At 46.9% G+C, this 13363-nt stretch overlaps 1 long non-coding RNA gene across 1 annotated transcript; it reads left to right on the forward strand.

The window, feature by feature from the left end:
* The first annotated feature begins 850 nt into the window (after positions 1 to 850).
* Positions 851 to 2778, forward strand: LOC132386960 (uncharacterized). Its single transcript, XR_009509718.1, has 3 exons — positions 851 to 926; positions 1370 to 1431; positions 1931 to 2778. It is a non-coding gene; the product is annotated as an uncharacterized LOC132386960 (long non-coding RNA).
* The last annotated feature ends 10585 nt before the right edge of the window (positions 2779 to 13363 follow it).

The raw sequence follows: 13363 nt of genomic DNA on the forward strand, positions 1-13363 counted from the left end.
ATCTTAACCCCATGGGCTCAGACAACAGTGAGGTTTACTCCACACCGTCCCATCACACACTCTCGGGGTCAGACACAGAGTGAATCTCCTTCCACACAGTTTCATCACACACTCCCGGGGTCAGACGCAGAGTGATTCTCCCTCCACAACGTCCGATCACACACTCCCGGTGTCAGACACAGACTGATCTTCCACCGCCAGGCGGAGTCAGGAGTGAGCTGATAGGTACCTGGAGGAGGAGGCATAGCGAACATTGGATAAGAGTAGGGAGGGCGAGGTAATAACCGGAAGTTGGACAATTCAAGGAGGCTTCATCCTGTGTCTGACACTGTAAAGTGTGAATGGACAATGTGGAAACAGCGTCCCTTACTGTCTGATCTCGGGAGTGCGTGATGCGGCAAGTCGGATACTGAATTACTACACTTTGCGTCTGAATATGACTGTGGGCAGAGATGATACCGAAGGACAACTAGAATGAGTGAGGAGAATGACTGTATGAAGTGAGGTTCGGTCTGCGTCCTATCCCAGAAGAGTGTGATAGGACGGTGTGGATGGAGTTTCACATCGACCACGGGAGTGTGTGAAAGGACGGAGTGAAGGGAGATTTATTCTGTGTCTGACCCCGGGAGTGTATGAGGGGACGCTGTGGAGGCAGCTTAACTCTCCGTCTGACCCGTGTGAGTGTGATTGGACAGTGTGGAGGGAGTTTAACTTTTTCTGATCCCAGCTGATGCAAAGGGATTTATGTAGGGAAATTCACAGTTTGTTGTTCCTGAGTTGCAGAGACAACGTGTCCCCAGGAATGGATCAAAAATGAAGACCGTTGTTATTTCATATCCACGTTTGGAACCTTTTATGATGGAGCAAGGCAAAATTGTTCGGAACTTGATTCAAGGCCCCTCGAAATAAATTCAAACAAGGAAAAGGTATGTCTTACCGCGAGAAGAGGTGTTAATAATCTCGCGGTCGCGGGGTGAGACAGACACTGAATTTCCCTACACACAATACCACCACACACTCCAGATGTGAGACGCAAAGGGAATTTCCCTACACTCATTCCCACCACGCACTCCGGGTGTGAGACACAGAATGCTCCTTCCACACCGTCCCACCACTCACTCCCTGGATCAGACACAGTGGGAATTTCCCTCCACACCGTCCCATCTACATACTTCCGGGGTCAGACACAGAATGAATCTCCCTCCAAACTGTCCCACCACACTCTCCCGGGGTCTGACGAAGAGTGAAACTCGCACCATAGTCCCAGGCTAAGACACTGTGTGATTCCCTCTCTGTACCGTCCCTTCACATGGATATGCATTGTTAGAGTCTTGTTCTAAACATTAACAGAAGGGATTTAATTTCACAGAAGTTTGTTTCCAACGCTGTCGAACGATACGTAACATACTGGATTGGAAAATGCGCAGGCAGGTGAGGTTTGGACTGTTGCAGCTCTGTGATGTGGAAGTGGGTCAGTGAGATTAGTTTGGAGTGAAACGAGGTCGTGGGGAGTGAGTAACGCAGTGGGATTAGTTTGAGCGCTGACACAGATCTGTGGGGAAAGAGTGAGTCAGTGAGATCAGTTTGGAGAAAGAAGGTTGTGGAGAGAGTGAGACGGTGGGATTAGTTTGGAGACTGAAACGAGGTCGTGGGGAGAGAGTCGGGCTGTGGGAGTTGTTTGAGTTCTGACACAGGGTTGGCGGGATTAATTTGGCAGCTGATTCGGGATTTTAGGGGAGAGCGGTGTAGTGGGATTCGTACGGCGATGGACCCGGGACTGAGGGGAGAGCGCGGTATCTTAGGATAAATTTTGAGTCTGACAAGTGGCTGTGGGGAGAGCGCAGATCAGTGGGATTAGTTTGGTGACGGTCTCCGGTTGTCTGCCTCATCTGTTTTGTCTCTGTTGAAATTGTCTAACCCTCTTTAACAGGAATGTGGCCTCTGATCTTGTGTACGAGTTAAGCTATGAAACGCCCACCTGCATTAAGTGCGGATCGAGTTACCGTTACAGTTGCAAAAGTAAATTCAGATTCATCTGCGAGAAGACGGCATATTTATACCCGGATATTCCTGAAGAGGTCCAAGGTCTCTGTCAACTGCCTTTCGAGCCGAATTCAATCAAGTGTCTTCACCCCACTTCTCCCCATTCAATCTAGCTCACCTTCAATCTCCATTCTTTCATCATCTCCTACCCTCACTTCCCCTCCTTACTACCCCAGCCTCCACTACTCACATCCCCATTCTGCACCCTACTCTCCTTCTCCAAACCTAGACCGCTCTTCTCCCCTTCCTGCCCCGAACTACCCCACTCCCTCCATTTACTCCTCCTTCCTACCGACTCCTCTTCTCACTCTGCCCTTCTTCTCACAAACTCATTCCGCTTCTCCCCATCTACCTCTGTCTCATACCCCAGTCCCTGCCTCTCCTCTCTCCGTTCTCTCCACCCACTCTCACGTCAATACTGTGCATACAAGCTCTCGATGCCCCAAACAAGTGGAAAAAAGGCTGTGTATTCACCCTATCTATGCCTCCCCTGGCTTCATACCCACGCTCCAAGGAAAAAAGTCCCAACCTTCTTGTCTTTTCTGCTTAACTCAGACCCTCGAGTTCCGGCAACATCCTCGTCAATCTCCCTCTGCGCTCCTTCCATCTCAGTGGCATTTTTCCTACAGTAGGGCGACCAGAACTGAACACCGCCCTCCAAGCACGGCCTCACCGACGACGTGCACAACTACAACGTGACTTCAGTGCGGTGCAAAGATGTGAAAATAACGTAAATCGGGGAAGTTAATAAATAATGCAAAAAGGAGAATACCGAAGGTGTGTTTAAGTGTTCAGGGAGCGTTCGCAATCTGATAGCGGAGGGGAAGCAACTGTTTGTAAATTGGCGAGTTTTCTGGCTCCTATCCCCCTCCCCGTCGGTACCGATGAGCACATTGTATTTCCAGGCTGGAGAGGGTCCTCGCTGATGGATGCTGTCTTCCCGAGTCTTTCCTGCTTGAACATGTCCTCGATGGAGGGGAGGTTTTTTGCCAGTGATGGGGCTGGCTGAGTCTGGAACCCTCTGCAGCCTCTGGCGACCCTCTGCGTTGCAGCCTCCACACCGGGCGGCGATGCGACAAGTCAGAACGCTCTCCACAGTACATCCGGAGAAATTCGCGAGTCTTCAATGACAGTTCATATCCCCTCAAATTCCTCACGCTCTAATGCGTTTTGTAACGAGAGAGATATAACCATAAAACCATATAACATTTACAGCACGGAAAGAAGCCATCTCAGCCCTTTTAGTCCCTGTCGGAAGCTTACTCTTACCTAGTCCCACCGAACTGCACTCAGCCCATAATCCTCCATTCCTTTCCTGTCCATATTGTCATTACTTTAAATGACAATATCGAACCAGCCTATACCATTTCTACTGGAAGCTCGTTCCACACAGCTACCACTCTCACAGTAGAGAAATTTCCCCTCGTTTTGCCACTACACTTTTGCCCCCTAACTTTCAACTCATGTCCCCTTGTTCGAGTCTCCACTACTCTCAATGGAAAAAGCCTACCTGCATCAACTCTATCTATCTACCTCATAATTTTAAATGTCTCAATCAAGTCCCCCCTCAATCTTCTACGCTCCAAAGAATAAAGACGTAACTTGTTCAACCTTTCTCTGTGACTTAGGTGCTGAAACTCAGGAAACATTCTAGTAAATCGCCTGTGTACTCTCTCTATTTTCTTGATATATTTCCTATAATTCGGTGAACAGAACTGTACACAGTATTCCAACGTTCACCTCACCAAGGCCTTGTACAATTTTAACATTACATCTCAAATGCTTTACTCAATCCTCTGATTTATAAAGGCAAGCATACCAAAAGTATACTTCACCACCCTATCCACATGAGATTTCAACTTCAGGGTACTATGCATCATTATTCTTAGATCACTCTGTTCGACTGCATTCCTCAATGCCCTCCAATTTACCATGTATGTCCTCATTTGATTAGTCCCACCTAAATGTAACACCCCACACTTATCAGCATTAAACTCCATCTGCCATCTTTCAGCCCTAACTGGCTTCAATCCATCTGCAAGCTTTGAAAACCTTCTTCACTCTCCACTATACCTCCAATCTTTGTATCATAAGCAAATTTGATGAACCAATTTGCTACATTATCATCCAAATCATTGATATAGATGACAAATAACAATGGACCCAGCACTGATCCCTGTGGCACACCGCTAGTTACAGGCCTCCACTCAGAGTAGCAATCCCCCAATACCACTCTCCGGCTTCTTCCATTGAGCCAATTTCTAATCTAATTTACTACCTCTCCATGGAAACCTAGCGATTGAATCTTCCTAACTAACCTTCCATACGGGATCTTGTCAAAGGCCTTACTGAAGTTCATGCATACAATATCCACTGCTTTCCCTTCATCTACTTTCCTGGTAAATTCCTCGAAAAACTCTAATAGATTGGTTAAACATGACCTACCACGCACAAAACCTTGCTGACTGTTTCTAATATGCACCTGTCTATTCAAATACTTGTAGATCCTATCTCTCAGTATTCCTTCCAATACTTTACCTACTACCGATGTCAAACTTACCGGCCTAGAATTTCCTGATTTACTTTTTGAGCCTTTTTTAAACAATGGAACTACATGAGCTATCCTCCAATCCTCCGGCACCTGACCCGTGGATATTGACATTTCAAAATTTTCTGCCAGGGCCCCTGCAATTTCAATACTAGCCTCCCTCAAGGTCCGAGGGAATAACCTGTCAGGTCCCGGGGATTTATCTGCTCTGATTTGCCAAAAGACAGAAAGCACCTACTGTATAAGTTAATACAGTTTAATCTGTATAAGTTCCCTTGTACAGACACAAAGTGAAGCTCCCTCTTCCCCGTCAAATCACGCACTCGCGTTTCCGACATTGGCTTCAGATCCTCGCTTCAGAAACACATCATCAAACTCTATCCGAGTGGATTGTTGACTGGCCTGTAATGTAGCCCCATGAGCATGGTCATGCATTTCTCATTCCTCATTCTGTTCTGACGCCTCTCAGCCTTCGCCGCTCCGGAGCAAATAAGCAAAAAAATTCTGATCTCTGCTGACAGATTGTGCTACCGATTGGTGGCAGCATCCTAGTGAATCCCTTCTGTATCCTCTCCAAAGACACCCACACTATTTCTGTAAAGTGGCAACCAGAAATGACTTAGTGAACTCGGAAACGTCAAGCCCAGTCCCAATTCCCATCTACTTTGTCGGTCAATTTCTCGGCACCCCAACCTTGTTCACTGAAGTCGCTCTCTCATTCAACGCTTCCATCTCTTCACGGTCCGGTCCTTTCCACTCTACACTGAGGCTGAACAGCGCTTCCGCTCCAACTTGCGATGAACAGCAGAAAACAGCCTGGCCGGATCCACACTTGGCAGATCTCTCCTGACGTCAATAAAGTTGGTCTTCCTCAAATTCGGAAACTACACTCAACGTCACACTTATCCTTTTACCTAATGGCATCACCATCACTAGATGGAAAGTGGTCCCCTACACAAACTTCTGTCCCTTGCCTTGTCCCATTCCGCTGTAGGAGATCAAGTACTGCACTCCCTCGATGGGACTTTATACGTATTGATTCGGGCACTTTCTTCCAAACGCTTGACAACCTATCTCACTGGTCCTTTCACAGTATGGGACTCACAGTCAATACCTGCTAAAATCACCCAAGATCACAGCGATATGCTTCTTGCAACAGTCTGCGACCTCTTACAGGTTTGTTCCTCTGAACTCCCAGGACTGTTGCCCCATGAACGAGTTCATCCCTTTTTATTCCTCAGCTCCACCCTTAAGTCCTCACGTGGACGAGTTCTCCTTTCTGTCATAACTGACCATTGCCGTGATATATTCAACGACTAGTTCAATATAACCGTAGCCCTTGAATTATCCCCGTACCAGTACGTCTAAAACAGCACATACCGGGAATGATGAATTAACGGTCCTGCCATTCCCGCAAACAACTCTCACTAATTTCTATAATATCATGCTTCCAGGCGTTGGGCCCTGCCCTGAGCTCATCTTCCTTTCGTACAATACTTCCTGCATGGAGATGGACGCATCTCAGAACATGAGTCCGAGCAGGATCAACCTTTTCCTTCCTGACTTTGTCTGACGTCTTGACAACATCTGTACCAACAACCACTCCACTGTCTGTTATGGGATTATTGTTCCAAAACCCTACTCCAGTGTAAACCCCACCATTCTCCCTTTCTAATGGCGAAACCCACGCTGGGATGTTACTTCTACTTCGGTTCAGGTGTAAACTGGGAGAATTGCTCGCTGGCGGAGAAAATGAAGCAGAGGCCAAACGCGGAGCCGTGTTTTGCGGCCTCCAGGCAGCAGACTCTGCTGCCCCCAGGTGCTCGTTCTGCAGAAGACAAGCTCTGTTGTGGTCGAATGCAGATTTGCATAAATGTGTGCATACATGTGAATGTATATACAATCTAAATTGTGTGATTGTATAAATACTGATATTCACCCAGTGTTTTCTATTTTACCTGATGCATTTTTACTGATGTCTGGTTGAATGACAATTAAACTCCGATTGGATTGAAACGCTCTCTTATGCACAGTTCTGACCTTCCATAGAAACCCCAGTGATTCAACTATCTGAAGCCCTCAATTCCACCCCAACACCTGAGCCACGTGTTGATCTCTATTACCCTCCTATTTCTGGCGACACCAGCCCGTGCAGAACTCGGTCGCTCACCCTCCCATTTGACATCGCTGAGGACCCACTCCGAGAGCTCGCGGGAGGCAAGAATCACAATCCTGCACAGAAAGCCAGTATTATGTTCCCCCAAATATGAATCGCCGATAACCACAGCTTGTTTCATCTCGCCTTCCCTTCTTAACCACAGAGACAAACTCGGTGCCAGAGACCGGAACTGTGAGAGTTTCCTCTTCTCGGTCATTTCCACCCGTCTCCCCCACCCAGACGTATAGGAAGTGGTAGACCTGTTATTAAGCCAGTTGGGCACAGGGGTACTCTACAGTGGGTCTAGTGGTTAACCCCTTTCAACCTCCTGACTGTCTGCCAGTTTCCTGTTATCTGCATATGGGGTCTAACATCCTCCCAATATATCTCCCAACTATTCCTCCACCTACTCGAATGATCCTGAGTTCCTCCAGTAGCAGTTCCAGCTCCATAAATCCGAGTGTTAGAATCTGCATCCGGAGGCAATTATCAGAGGCGAGGTTGTCAGAGACACTGGAGGTCTCCCTGTCGTCACAGATCCTGCAAGAGGAGCATTCTACTCTCCTGCCAGGCATGCCTTCTGTTCTAACAGTGCAATTATAAACGATAAATAAACTGAAAACAAACCTACCAACAGTTTGCCCTGACAGTGATATGCAAAAGTTTGGGCACCCCTGGTCACAGTTTTTGTTACTTTGAATAGCTAAGCGAATAAAAAAGGACCTGAATTCCAAAAGGCATAATGTTAAAGATGACACAGTTCTTTAATATTTTAAGCAAGATTGCCTTTTTTATTTTCCATCTTTTACAGTTTCAAAATAACAAAAAAGTATTAGCGCCCGAAGCAAATGTTTGGGTCCCCTGCATGGTGCATGGTCAGTACTCAGTAACGCCTACTTTGGCAAGTGTCACATCTTTTAAATGCTTTCTGTATCCAGCTAAGAGTCTTTCAATTCTTGTTTGGGGGAATTTTCACCCATTCTTCCTTGCAAAGGCCTTCTAGTTCTGCGAGATTCTTTGCCCGTCTTGCGTGCACTGCTCTTTTGAGGTCTCTCCACAGATTGTCGATAATGCTCAGGTCGGCGGACAGTGAGGGCCATGGCAAAACATTCAGCTTGCGCCTCTTGAAGTAGTCCATTGTGGAGTTTGAGTTCAGGGTGTATTTCAGATGATTATCCTGTTGTAGAAGCCGTCCTCTTTTCATCTTCAGCATTTTTACAGACGGTGTGATGTTTGCTTCCAGAATTTGCTGGAATTTAATTGAATGCATTCTTCCGTCTACCAGTGAAATTTGTCCCTCTGCCACTGGCTGCAAAACAACTATGATCGATCCACCCCGTGTTTAACAGTTGGACGACAGGTGTTCTTTTCAGGAAATTCTGCACTTTGTTTTCTCCAAACCTACCTTCGACGGGCACAGGACAGAGGGATGTGAATTCGCAACAGAGATTTGGAGGAATTTATTTGCTAGAGAAGAGAGAATATGTGGAATTCCTTGTTACAGGCGGCCGTGGACGGGAATCTGCTGTGCATATTTCAGAGTGATAGATTCCTGACTAGTCAGAGCATGAAGAGATACGGAGCGAAGTCTGAACATTGGGAATAAGGATTGATCAGCCATGTTCAAATGATGGGCCGACACTATCGAGCAAATAGCTTAATTCTACCACTCTGCCGTATGATCGTATTTGAAGTTCCTGGGATAGTGGGTATCAGCGTCTCAGAGGGACTACACTGGGCACGACAAATTCATGTAATACGAAGAACGTGTCATGTTCCTGTCAGAACAGCCTCAGGTACCCAGGTTTCAGCACTCCCATTCCTCGGAGAGTCGTTCGCTCTCACTTTCCCTTTAAGACTCAGACTGCCAATTATCGTCGGCCAGTGTTCCTTCATGGACTGTCTGTCGGTAACGGCCTCGTGCCGAGAACTCAGTGCTCAACCGTACGGGATCCATTTCCTGTACTGCTGCTTGTGAATTTATCTTTGGATTTCATCACTGTGCTCTTGCTTAATTCCAGTCTGAGCCGGAGTGTATTCTAGACTCTACTCGGCCCTTGCCTTCTCCACCATCCATACCTCTCTCGGTACAGAAGAGATTGCAAGGTTAGGAGTATTAGGGGATGTGGTCTCTCATTGAAGACTCGCGAATTTCTCTGGATGTACTGTGGAGAGCGTTCTGGTTTGTCGCATCGCCGCCTGGTGTGGAGGCTGCAACGCAGAGGGTCGCCAGAGGCTGCAGAGGGTTCTAGACTCAGCCAACCCCATCACGGGCACAAACCTCCCCTCCATCGAGGACACGTTCAAAAAGGAATGCCTCGGGAAAACTACAACCATCAGCAAGTACCCTCTCCAGCCTGGTAAGTTCGCTGTGCTCATCGGTACCATCGGGGAGGGGGTACAGGCGCCTGTAAACTCAACAATTTACAAGCAGTTGCTGCCTCTTCGCCATCAGTTTAAGAACACTCTCTACACATTTAAACGCTCCTTCGGTGTTCACCTTTGAACTAGTTTTTATTATTTTTCGCTATTTACGTTAATTTTGCATCTTCGACCGTGCTGAGGTCACGTTGAAGTTGTACAAGGTGTCGGAGAGTCCGCACTTGGAGTCCGGTGTTCAGTTCGGGTCGCCCTGCTGAAGGAAAGATGCCACTGATCTGGCAAGAGTGCAGAGGGAGATTTACGAGGATGTTGCTGGGTCTCGAGGGTCTGAGTTATGGAGAGGCGGCAAGAAGGAGGGGACTTTGTACCTTGAAACGTGGGTATGAAGCCAGGAAAGGCACAGATAGGTTGAACGTACACAGTCTTTCCCCGTGGTTGGGAGCTGAAAGCCAGAGTGCACAGAATTGAGGTCAGAGTGTGTGGAGAGATCGGAGAGCAAGGAAAGGTTAGAGAATGGGGTCCGAGGGGAAGAGAAGGGGTGGAAAGGGAATGAGTTGGTGAGAATGGGAGAAAGAGAAGAGGAGTAGAAAGGGAGACTCAATGGGGGATCGGGGGAGTTCGGGTCCGGGAAGGTAGAAGAGTTGACTAGATGGGGAGAGGAAGAGCAGTGGAGGAGTATGCGGATGCGAGTAGAGGAAGATAATGGGGTAGGAAGGAGGGGCGGAGAGGGTGGGAGTGTAAGAAAAGATGGGGTAGTGAGAGTGGTGTAGATTGAATGGGAAGAGTGGCGTGAAGTTACTTGATTGAAGTCGGCCCGACAGACAGATGACCCAGACCTCGGATCTCTTCAGGAATATCCGGGTATAAATGTGCCGACTTCTTGCAGATGAATCTGTGTTTACTTTTGCAATTATAGCTCCAGTACTGCACTTACTGCAGCTGGACCGTCTCTCGGACATCGAGTAGGAAGAGAGCGGAGGGACGACGTAGATGGGGAGTGTTTAGCGGGCGGAGTGTATCACGGAGACGGGGCGGGGCGTATGTGTACGTACGGGATGATGGAGATGGCGAAGTGTGCAGGAGAGGATGTGGGTCAAGGAGACGGGGTTGCTTGTAGGCGAGGGATGGGTGACGGAACGAGGAGCAGTGCACTGCAGTCTGTGTGACGGTGACTGGGAATAGTGTAGGAGTAGGGTAACGGAGTCGGGTTGTGATTTTGGAGAGGGAGTGTGTTATGACGACGGGGAGGTCAGTATTCGAGTTACAGTGCAGGGCCTGACTCTGTGTTGGTATCGTTGAGTTTTGAGATCCTTCTGTGGTGCAGAGCCTGTCTCTGTCAGTGTCACGATGAGGGGCGTGTTCATGTCAGATGTGGGTTGTGGCTGTGACACCGAAACACTTTCAGTGTCCCATTGCAGAACGTCTCCGTCTCTCACTGAGAGTTGTGTGTCTCGTTCATAGCTTATGCAAACGGTGCTGTCCCTCTTGCAATCCATTCTCACTGATATCTGCCGAGTCAGGCTCAGGGGCGTTGACCCTTGACCTGAGCGCATCGGCCCTTCGAACAATACTTCCTGCATTGAAGCGCACGCAGCTCAGAACATGAGTCCCAGCAGGCTCAACCTTTTGCTTCTTGACTTTTACAGAAGACTTAACAACATCTATCCCAACAACCACTCAGCTATCTGTAATGGCGTTCATGTCTAATTGTCCCTGCAACTATAATTTAAACCACCACTCTCCCATTTTAATGGCAAAACATTACCCCTGGAATATTAGTTCCAATCCAGTTCAGGGAGAGGAAATGAGCTGAGAAAGGTAGAGGCGGTGTGGCGCGGCCTACAGCCAGGTGTCTGTGCTGCCCCCCGGAGTTCCTCGGCAGAAGAGAATCTCTGTTGTGAACAATTGTAGATTACCATGGCATTCAAAATGCCCAGGGGGTCTCAAGCTGCAGAGATGTGTGTGTGTGTGTGTGTGTGTGTGTGTGGGTGGGTGTGTGTGTGTGTGTGTGTGTGTGTGTGTGTTGGTGTGTGTGTGTGTGTGTGTGTGTGTGCAGAATGCGAAAATGTACTTACAGATTTCCGACATATGCTTGCTATCTTCATATTTTATCCATATTATGTGCGTTTCAACTCTAACAATTTATCCTCGTTTTAAACTGAATGTCCTTTCTAAATTTGGCCACACCTGCACATACATACGTTTGCAGAACCGGCTCGTTTCATACCTAAAAACTGGCGACGATAACGACCGCACACGATCGAGGAATACATATTTAACCATATAACCAGGCCATCTCGGCCCTTCTAGTCCGTGCCGACGCTTACACTCACCTAGTCCCTCTGGCCCATATAACCATATCACAATTACAGCATGGAAACAGGCCATCTCGGCCCTTATAGTCCGTGTCGAACGCTTACTCTCACCTAGTCCCTCGGGCCCATATAACCATATCACAATTACAGCACGGAAACAGGCCATCTCGGCCCTTCTAGTCCGTGCCGAACGCTTACTCACCTAGTCCCACTGACCTGCACTCAGCCCATAACCCTCCATTCCTTTCCTGTCCATATAACGAGCCAATTTTATTTTCAATGACAATACCGAAACTGCCTCTACCACTTCTACAGGAAACTGATTACACACAGCTACCCCTCTCTGAGTAAAGAATTTCCCCCTCGTGTTACCCTTAAACTTTTGCCCCCTAACTCTCAAATCATGTCCTCTTGTTTGAATCTCCCCTACGCTCAAAGGAAATAGCCTATCCACGTCAACTCGATCTATCCTCCTCATTATATTAAATAACTCTATCGTCCGCCCTCAACCTTCTGCGCTCCAAAGAATAAAGACCTAACCTGTTCAGCATTTCCCTGTAATTTAGGTTCTGAAAACCAGGCAAAATTCTAGTAAATATGCACTGTACTCTTTCTACTCTGTTGATATATTTCCTTTAATTCGGCCTGACCAATGCATTGTATAATTTTAACATTACATACAAACTCCTGTGCTCAATGCTCTGATTTATAAAGGCCAGCATACCAAAAGCTTTCTTTACCACCCTATCCACCTTCAGGGAACTATGCACCAATATTCATAAATCAGTCTATTCTACTGCATTCATCAATGACCTTCCATTTATGATGTATGTCCTATGTGGATTATTCCTACCAAAATGCAGCGCCTCACAGTTATCAGCATTAACCTCCATCTGCCATCGTTCAGCCCACTCTTCTAACTGTCCTAAATCTCTCTGCAAACTTTGAAAACCTACCTCATTAGCAACAACGCCACCTAACTTAGTATCATCTGCATACTTACTAATCCAATTTACCACTCCATCACCCAGATCATTAATGTATGTGACAAACAGCATTGGACCCAATACAGATCCGTGAGGCACACCACTACTCACCGGCCTCCAACCTGAGATACAGATCTGCACCACTGCTCTCTGGTATCTCCCATCTAGCCACTGTTGAATTCATTTTACTACAAATGTACTTTAATTTTAATACATAACGATTGAACCTTCCTAACTAACCTTCTGTTCGGAACCTTGGCAAAGGCCTTACTGAAGTCCATATTGACAACATCAACTGCGTTGCCCTCGTCAACTGTCCTCGTAACCTCTGCAAAATATTTCGATAAGATTTGTCAAACATGGCCTTCCACGCACAAATCCATGCTGACTATTACAAATCAGACCCTGTTTATCCAGATATTTATATATACCATCTTTAAGAATACTTTCCATTAATTTACCTACGACTGACGTGAAACTTACAGGCCTATAATTGCTAGGTTTACACTTAGATCCGTTTTTAAACAATGCACCCACATGATCAAAACGCCAATTCTGCGGCACCACCTCCGTTTCTAATGAAATTTCAAATATTTCTGTCGGAGCCCCTGCTATTTATACACCAAGTTCCCTCAAGGTCCTATGGAATATCCTATTAGGAGCCTGAGATTTATGCACTTTTATATTCCTTAAAATGTCAGTACTTCTTCCTCTTTAATTGTCATAGTTTCCGTAACTTCCTTACTTGTTTCCCTGACCTTACAAAATTCAATATCCTTCACCTTTGTGAATACCGAAGAAAGGAAATTGTTCAAAATCTCCCCCATCTCTTTCGGTTCCACATATAGCTGTCCACTCTGGTTTTCTAAGTGTCCAATTTTATCCCTCACTATCCCTATGCTGTTAATATACCTGTAGAAACCCTTCGGAT

The sequence above is a fragment of the Hypanus sabinus genome, unplaced genomic scaffold, assembly GCF_030144855.1.
Source record: "Hypanus sabinus isolate sHypSab1 unplaced genomic scaffold, sHypSab1.hap1 scaffold_1425, whole genome shotgun sequence".
In the NCBI taxonomy this organism is placed as follows: domain Eukaryota; kingdom Metazoa; phylum Chordata; class Chondrichthyes; order Myliobatiformes; family Dasyatidae; genus Hypanus; species Hypanus sabinus.